Genomic DNA, 9,442 nt, shown 5'->3' with positions numbered 1-9,442 from the left:
TTAAAATTATTGTGCTTAAATAAAATTTTCATTTTTGATTGATTGGTTAAAACTTAAACTTAAAAAGCATGTATCACGGGACGGTATTTGATTGGTGTCTTGATGAGTTTATCATATCTAATACAATTTGAAAATTTAAATAATTTTTTGTAGAGAGTAATATATATTTACGAACAATTATTACATAACTAAAATATTATTAATTGTTGCATATTGCATGTTGGGCATCTCATAAATTCCGTGAGACGTTCAACTTCATCAAAATGTCATATCAACCGTCTACTCACACCATTTTTCGGGTCTTGAGAAATTTTTATAGCGCGATGCCCCATAAATATTTTACGACGTCCATGAGTATCCAACAAGAGACACACATATTTTAAGACCATCTCCAGCAGTTGGCACTAAAATAATGCCACATTTTACACTATTATAGTGCAATCTATATTTTATCTTCAGCAGTCTTCACCAAATCTCTACACCAAAGGAATATTCCATAATATTCTTTATTTTTACATATATTTTATACTTTATTTTTATTATATAAATTAATGTGGTAAATTTAATTAAAAATAATATGAATTCGTATATTATTTATTAATTACATTTTTTAAGTTAAGTGAAATATCAACCAAATTAAAATATAATATTGCATAAAATAATTATTCAATAAACACAAAGTTACATGGTAAAAAAAAAGTTACACATTCAACACGGAATTAATTTTCTGCATTAGAAAATGTTTCCCATAAATGATCAATCAATGCATTTCGAAGGGCAATGTGTGCATCAGCATTTCTAATTTTTTTGTAACGACCGATAAATTGCTGAAATCGACTAGTTTCATTCTTTTTTTTTTCAATATCCAAAGTAGGAACTTCTGTCACATCTTTGATTGGTGCATCAAGATTCCGTTCATCCTCAACTACCATATTATGCATTATTATGCATGCAATCATTATATCATGTAAATCACTTTTGCTCCAAAAACGTGCTGGGTTTACCACAATTGCAAAACGACTTTGAAGAACTCCGAATGCACGTTCAACATCTTTTCTACACGCTTCTTGTTTTGTTGCAAAATATCTTTTTTTGGAGCACGTGGATCGTGAATTGTTTGTACAAGCGTTGACCATTTTGGGTATATATTATCAGATAAATAATACCCCATATTGTATTCTTTTCCTTGAAGAACATAGTGCGCCGGGGGAGCAATACCTCTAGTAAGGTCAGAGAAAAGATGAGATGTCTCTAACACATTAATATCATTGTTAGAACCGGGCATACCAAAATATGCATGCCAAATCCAAAGATCATAGTCCGCTACCACTTCAAGAATTATTGTTGGAGATCCACTGCGACCTGCATATTGTCCTGCCCAAGCTGTTGGACAATTTTTCCACCTCCAGTGCATACAGTCTAGGCTACCTAACATTCCTGGGAAGCCACGTTGCTCCCCAATATGAAGTAGTCTAGCAATATCATTAGCAGTAGGCACTCTTAAATATTGCCCTTTAAATATCTCCACAATAGCACGACAAAATCTTTTTACACATTCAATTGCAGTAGACTCACCAATTTTGATATACTCATCAGTTGCATCTGCTGGTAATGCATATGCTAGTATCCAGAATGCAGCCGTGACTTTTTGAAGTGTAGTTAAGCCTAGTTTGCCGGCTACATTTTTACGTTGCACAAAATAACTATCATGATTTTGAACAGCATCTACAAGACGAAGAAATAAACTTCGAGACATTCGAAATCGTCGACGAAACATTTCTTCATTATATGTTGGATTTTCATCAAAGTAGTCGTTGAAGAGGTTTTGAGCAGCATTTTCTCGATCACGATAAATTGTTCTACGACCAGGAACTGAGCCACCATGAGTAATATTGGCATTTTGATGTCTTACACTCACACGTAGGATAATATTGTTATTGTGAACTTGTTGAGCTATCAATTTCTCTTATTTCTCATAACTATCTATGAGATCATCAAGATCACCATTAGATGAGCTAGAAGAGGAATATAGAAATAAAGGGCTGGAAACTTGTGAATTCATTTTCGTGGATATTGGATAAATTATTAGTGCGTATGTTCATTATATAGACCATCCATTATATTTTTCTTTTAATCTAAACCGATGGATTGTTATCTTATCCAAAAAATCCAATCATACAATCTAGGTCGTCCATTGGATTTTCTCTTAATCTACATCGTCGGATTGTTATCCTATCCATAAAATCCAATGATAAAATCTAGAGCGTCCATCAAAGTATCTTTAAATCTACACCGTTGGATTGTGATCTTATCTAGAAAATCCAAGCATACAATCTAGGTCGTCCATTGGATTTTTTCTTAATCTACATCGTCGGATTGTTATCTTATCCACAAAATCTAATCCTACGGCCTAGATTGTCCATCAGATTCTCTTTTAATCAATACCATAGGATTCTCATCTTAAGCCAGGATTTTTTTGTTATAAATATAAGTTATCTCGGAGTGCAAAATTATCTTTCCAAATATCCTTTCTTTTAGTTTCTTCTCTCTCAAATGGCATCCTCTCGTGGTGAGAATTATGCAATCGAAGAAGATAAATATCTTTGTTGTATCTACATAGAAATCTCGCAGGATCCAATTATTGGACGAAACCAAAACAAAAATCAACTTTGGTCTCGTGTGGCAGAAACATACAACTCAGGGAAAGCAAACTCAATGCCCGATCGTAGCCAAAGGTCATTACAGACTCGAGTGCAAAATATGAACAGTGCAGTTTCAAAATTGAATGGATGCATACAACAAGTTGAATACATGAACCCAAGTGGTGCCTCTGATCAAGATATCGTGAGTAGTAATTATAATGCTTTATTTTTTTTTATGTTTATATCTTCTAATTATTTGTGTTATAATTTATATATGTAGATTGATCGTGCAAAACAATTAATGACGCTAGATCGTAAGTATAAGAAAGGGTTCGCATTTGACCATGTCTGGCCCCTTCTCAAAGATCTGGAGAAGTTTTCCAACTTCTCTCAAAGAACGCAAAGGACGTCTTCCCATTCTGATACAGTGCCGGAGTCACCCATATCTTCCGATAATCCTGAGTTATCTTCATTTTCTATCAATCTAAGTGATGAAAATGTTGGTGGTGGTTCATCATCAAAGCGACCAGAGGGGTGAAAAAATCCAAACTGAAGAGAAAGAAAGATGAGGATATGTCTAAATTGGTCAGTACAATCCAAGAAGAAAATAAAAAACTGCGAGATTTATTAGCCAATACAGCCACAAAAAAAGAAGAAACCATTAATGTGCAAAAGAGAAAAGTTGAAGTGTCTCAATGGCGTGGAGAAAATAAAATATTACTGATGGATGTTGATTCTATCTCTGATCCCCGTCGACGGGAGTTTATTCGCAAGGAACAGGAAAAAATTATGCAGAAAAGAGAAGAAGAACAACAATCAGTATCTAATAATAACGTCGACATGTTTGGACAATATTTTGGCGATTTTGGAGGTTCCGGCAGTGGTCTTGGGGATTACTAGATAAAATAATGCACTTTTGATTCTAGTTGTGATTTTCAGTGATTTTATGTAATTTACATTAATGTATTTTCGGTATTTTAAATTTTAAATTTCATTTTATTTTGTAATTTTGTCGTAAAATTTTAATTATCTTACGTTAATTTTTTTCTCATATATGGCACGAATTATTTTAAAAGTGATATGTAAAATATTATTAGTGTTATTAAAAAACAAATTATATAAGGATTGTTACAAACGAAAATAATGATAATAACAAAAAATGAACCATAAAATTCATAAACAAAAGGTAATAAAATAAAATAAAAAAATTTTCCGTTGTGAACAGTGCAACTCCACAACTCCAAAATATCACCATTTTGCCGTTCACTGCTGGAGCAAAATAATGCACTAATTTCCAGCAGCACACTATTTTAGTGTGCTGCTGGAGATGGTCTTAGGAAGGCTAATGCAGCGACGGATGAACTGGTCAATATGGAACTTGAGCTTGGGTCGGCTACACTGCATCCTTTAATTTTTAGGGGCGGCTGAAGGAGATCTGGAGACTGGATAAAGCTAGATTTACTTACATTAGAGTTAGATCTAAATGAAAACTTTGATTTTCGTATTTGCTTAGCTTTTGTAATTTTAACAGAGGTTTTGGTCTAATCCATATCTCTTGTTTTTATCTAATAAATTGGTAGAGTCCGCCTAACCCCGTCACTAGGGATATAAATGAGACGAATAGTTCGCGAACTGTTCGGGTCTCGGCTTCTTAAAAGCTCGTTCGAGCTTGTTTAATGAGGCTCGTTAAGGCAAACGAACCAAGCTCGAGCTTTACAATATTCGGCTCGTTAGCTCCTGAACATGCTTGTTAACAGGCTCATTAACAAGGTCGTAAGTCATCTTTTAGACGAAAAAATAATAGTATTGATATTTAATTTATAAATTTACACTTTACTTATGAAAAATATTGAAAAATCTATAAAAATTAATTTATTAGAATAAAATTACAAATTTTAATAATAATATTATATTTTTTTCAAATATATAATTTAGTTTTTAATTAATTTAATAAATATTTAAATTTATAGTTTAAATATATTAAGCTCGTTTAGACTTAAAAGCTCGAATAAGCTCGTGAGCCATGAATATATTCGTTAAATAAGCTCGGGCTCGACCGTTTATAAATTAATCGAGTTTGAACATTCAAAATCTCGGTTCGGCTCGGCTCGTTTACATCCCTACCCGCACTACAACAAATATGTTAATTAACCACACTAAAACGACAACGGTTTTATGTGTAAACTGTTGTCTTTTAGTATTTGACAACGGTTTTTACAAAAACCGTTGTCGTTGACCGCATTTTAATTAAAAACGACAACGGTTTTTAAAAAACCGTTGTTGTATATATGTCTAAGACAACGGTTATAAAAATCGTTGTCTATGAGCGCGTTTTTGGTGGCCTACAACAACGGTTTTAATTAACCGTTGTCTATGTGCGTTCTTTTTGGGGTCTACGACAACACATTTTTAAATTCGTTGTCGTTGTTATTTTTTTATTTGTTTTTATTTTTAAAAAAAATTAAAAAATATATAATCCCATATATATATATACATAAGAACCTTCTACACGCACACGCTTGAGTACCCCTTCAAGTGCGATCGAGAAAACGAAACCCAATCCCTAGCCCCAACCCGTCGCCCCTTCAACCCTGCTCTTCTCCGGCGCCCTAGACGTCGATTGTTCGCCGGAAACTAGTCTTCCGACCTCCTTTCAGCTAGCCCAAGCCTTAGCAACTCCAATCGTGACTTGAATCTCAAGTTTACAGCTTAGATCGACAGTACACTCGCGACCATCACTGTGTAAGTTTTGTTTCTTTGTTCTCTAGCTTCGTTCTCTTGCTTTGTGGTCTTGTTTGGGCTTTTGGCGAATGGGTGGAGAAAAGGGGTTAAATATTGTCATGAATCTCTTCGATTTTCAGGTCTAGTAGATGTTAAGGTCTAGGTTTCCAGTCGTGAACATCTTTTAGTAGATGCTAAGGTCTAGGTTTCCAGTCGTGAATCTCTTCGATTTTCCGACAGATTTCTTGTCGATTTATATGGTTTCTGTTTGTGGGTAGATGGTGTTTCTCCTCCTTCCGCCGCCGCACCTCAAGCCTCGCTCCGCCCGACCGCCTCTCATCCATCTGATCAGCTAAACCGCTGCTCCAGAAGCAATGACGGGGCCGTAATTTCACCGCCATTAGTTATTCTACTCTTTTGTCAGCTGGTAGCAGCATTACTGGCGACGATTCACTCACTTCTCCTTACCTTTCAGTCCGAATTTTCTGCCCCAGTCACGCCGATGTAAGCCTGCTTCATGTACCTCTCGCATTTGCCATGGTTTTCTGTAGTCTGCATTACTTTTGATACGTGGAGGTTTTTTTTATCGCTAGGACGCACTATCGGAATGTCTTATGTGTTTCGGAGCTGGTTCGACTACCATTGATTTTTGAGGACTTTACTTGTTCTGTCCAGATGGATATATCAAAAATTAGAGCTTGTTTCATTGCAGCACAATCTCATTGTTCAATTATACTGTTACTGTGGAGGAGAAGTTTAAACATGCCGGGGGTTAACTGACATAGGACTTCCCACTTTCAATCTACAGATATGGATCTCTAGTATATTTAATGTGAGCCAGGATGTGAAAAGCTGCATTTCGTTGGCTGCAGACTCTGTTGGATTGAAAGAAATACCAAATTACGTAGTTGAAATGCACGATCATATTGACTGGATCAATAAAACCCAGGTTTATGGGCAGCCCATTCGTTGGTTTTTCTTTTTCCCCTGTCTTGACTCATGTTATAACGTTTTTGTAGCCAAATTTTTGGTTTTATAAATTCAAAATATACTTCATGATTTAATGATGTTTACATTCAGTCTAAAGCTATCATCTGAGAAAGGATTTTCGAAATAATTAGACGGCAAGCATGGGTTCGAATGAATACAAATATAATACTGGTAAATGGGTGCGGTGTATTCATTTGTCAACGTTCTTTTTCAAGATTTTATTGATTTTTTAATTGTACTTACAAGTCACTTCTAAAGAATATTTGGAATTCACCGAGTATTCTTGCTTTGTGAATTATATAGGTGCATGAAGGTTTTTAAATCAACATTAGCTGATAATGTTTTTCATCTACCGTTATTAATTCAAGGAATATTTTCATCCGGTTGAAATTATAGAGGGAATCTGGATTGTGCCTGAGTGGAGAAGTCCTCCAGTAATATTCCATTATGAGCTCAAGTTGTGCATAGCTTTTTGTTTCCGTTATTTAATAATTAGTAACTATATGAAATTTCAATATTCTGATGTTCATCACCGCCTTTTAGAATCCCCGGGCAATAAACATAATTTTGAATCCAGGTTTGGCATTTGGAACTGGGGAGCATCCCACAACAAAATTGTGCTTGCTGCTGCTGCATCGTTCGATAAAAGGAGTAGAATCTTTTCTTGACTATGGTACAGGTTCGTAGTTGGTTTATTTGTTGGATTCACTTAGTCATCGCAATCGCTATGAGGACTGGAAATATGTAGTGGATATGTGAGTACATATTCTTTACTTAATTAAGCATTTAATTTAGCCAATGGAACACTCATGTCGAATCTTGTTGTTATATGAAGGAGCTTGAGATTATTTAATTCGAACAAGGAGATGAAAGGAAAAAAAAGCCTACATGAGAAGTGATAAAGGTATTTATTATATATGTTTATCTGTGATAAACTGACAAATATTTAAATTTGTATTAGTCATTGACAATTTTTTGATAATATAGGGTCCTCGCCAACCAGATGCAAAACAGTGTGGGTATTATTTGCTGAAATTTATGAAAGAAATTGTTGAAGGAAATGCTACCAGTGATAAGGATTCACTTTCCTCAATAGTATATTTGACATATTCTCAATCTTCTCAAATAATTGTGTTTATATCATGTTTCTTCTTCATTATTGTTTTTTTTACTAATATAATTTGAGTTTGTTCACAGTTCATGAAAACAGTTTACTCTAATGAAGAAATTGATGAAGTTCGATCCGAATGGGCGGAATGCATACTAGACTATATTAATTATGACTAGGTATCTTTAATTAATCTTGTTTTATTTTCTTATTGTTGTTCACTTTTGATTGTGCATCGTTATAATTTTCGAGTAAAATAAATTTGGAGGCCATAATTTGGTGTTTGATCTCCATAATTATCCTCCTTTGTTTTGTCAAATGGGGGATCCCCTTTCTTGTACAGAAGGTAGTTAAATTTCATAATTTTTTCCTTGGTGTTTTTTCTTATGCTTAAAATTTAACTCGAAATTAAGTCTATTTTGGTTAAGATTCTTCATATTTTGATTGATATTTACCACTTAAAAAACGATTCTACATATTTTGATCGATATTATTAGGAACTCTGTTTAATTAAATAAGCCTGGAATGTGCATGCGATATCAGCATTTTCAAGCTGGACACAGGAAAAATCAGTGTTTTTTTTTTTTTTTGAAAAAAAACACTTCATCTTTGATTTGAATATTTGCATAGATTGAAACAGGTGAGGATCAGCAGAAGGTAGGTGTTCCCTTATATTGACATTTTGTTCAAGTCTTGATGAACACTTGCATTTATCATATCAACATCTTATGATAAAATATGTCAGAAAATATACTTAAAGCCCATTTTTTCCTGCAAAGATCAGTACATGAACCTTGTAAGTTTTCGTAACTAACAAAGATGGCAATCATTAACCTTTGAGTTTGCAAGTTCAAAATCTTTGTTTATCTAACTGTGCATGACTCTCATGTTAAAGTTTTTTATTTGTCTAAATCCAAGCAGTTTGATTTCTATTTTTCTATTATTGTCGGTGTGTATTGTTTTTTTCTCTTGGCTTGAACATAGTTTTATATATGCGTGCATTTTGATTTTGTTTGTACTATATATGCATTTTTGGTATTAATGTAATTGAATTCATTCTTTGTTTAAGATGAACTGGTATTAAACTTTGTATATTAAAGCGTGTGCCACGACATGCTAGTATGAATTAAAGTTGAGAGGCTAGCTTATTGGGATGTGAAGTGGAACTTGAAATGGTGTGTGGTTTGAGTTATTGGGATGTGGAGTGGAACTTGAAAGTGCCAAATCCATAGTTTAGCTTGTGGCATGTGGGTGGTCGGAGCCCACGGTTTGTGTCAATTGTGGGTTATATTTTATGAATTCAATACAAATGCTAAATGAGTTGAATAAAAATTCTCTTGATGTGCACTGCCTTCCTTTTGGAGTTGCTGAGTTTTTTTCTTTTATTTTTTTCCCATGACAAGCGAGAGATTAGTTTGCTAGTTGTGATTGGATTCCATGTTTAAATTGGTCTAAGTTTTTGTTGATAATTTTGGACCGAGAATGTGTTTTCTTGTAGGTAACTCGGGAGTAATGCATAAGGGGTTTTGATGCAAGGATTGAGCTGTGTTTCAGATCGCCTTGGTAATGCGTAGAAGTCATCTCGTGAACATCGTTATCAAGAACACATGATTTATGTTTTGATACAACTATCTTTTGGAACTACTTTTGTTACATTTATCTTATATTAGCTGGGATATTTTGAGTTTCAATTACATAGCATTATCTTCCAAATTAGATGTGTGTAACTCTTTTGGAACTTGAAGATAACATTTTCATGGATTCAATGTAGTAAATATTTTATTTTATATTGGTTTCTTTATTAATATTTATAGTTCGTACAAAGATACATTTTTAACGACTTTAACATGTGGTTGGACAAAAACGACTTTAAAAACAACTTATTTATGTTAATGCAAAACCGTTGTCATATACCACAAAAGACAACGGATATACACTGTTGCAAAACCGTTGTCATAAGCCACAAACCACAACGAATATA

General features: G+C 34.0%; 1 pseudogene; it reads right to left on the bottom strand.

Moving 5' to 3' along the window:
- Window positions 1-719: 719 nt before the first annotated feature.
- Window positions 720-2,062, bottom strand: LOC140861886 (uncharacterized; annotated as a pseudogene).
- Between the last annotated feature and the right edge of the window lie 7,380 nt (window positions 2,063-9,442).

Source organism: Henckelia pumila, chromosome 4, assembly GCF_033568475.1.
Source record: "Henckelia pumila isolate YLH828 chromosome 4, ASM3356847v2, whole genome shotgun sequence".
Taxonomy (NCBI): domain Eukaryota; kingdom Viridiplantae; phylum Streptophyta; class Magnoliopsida; order Lamiales; family Gesneriaceae; genus Henckelia; species Henckelia pumila.
Note: the sequence above shows the minus strand (reverse complement) of the source record. Positions and strands in the feature narration are given on the sequence as shown.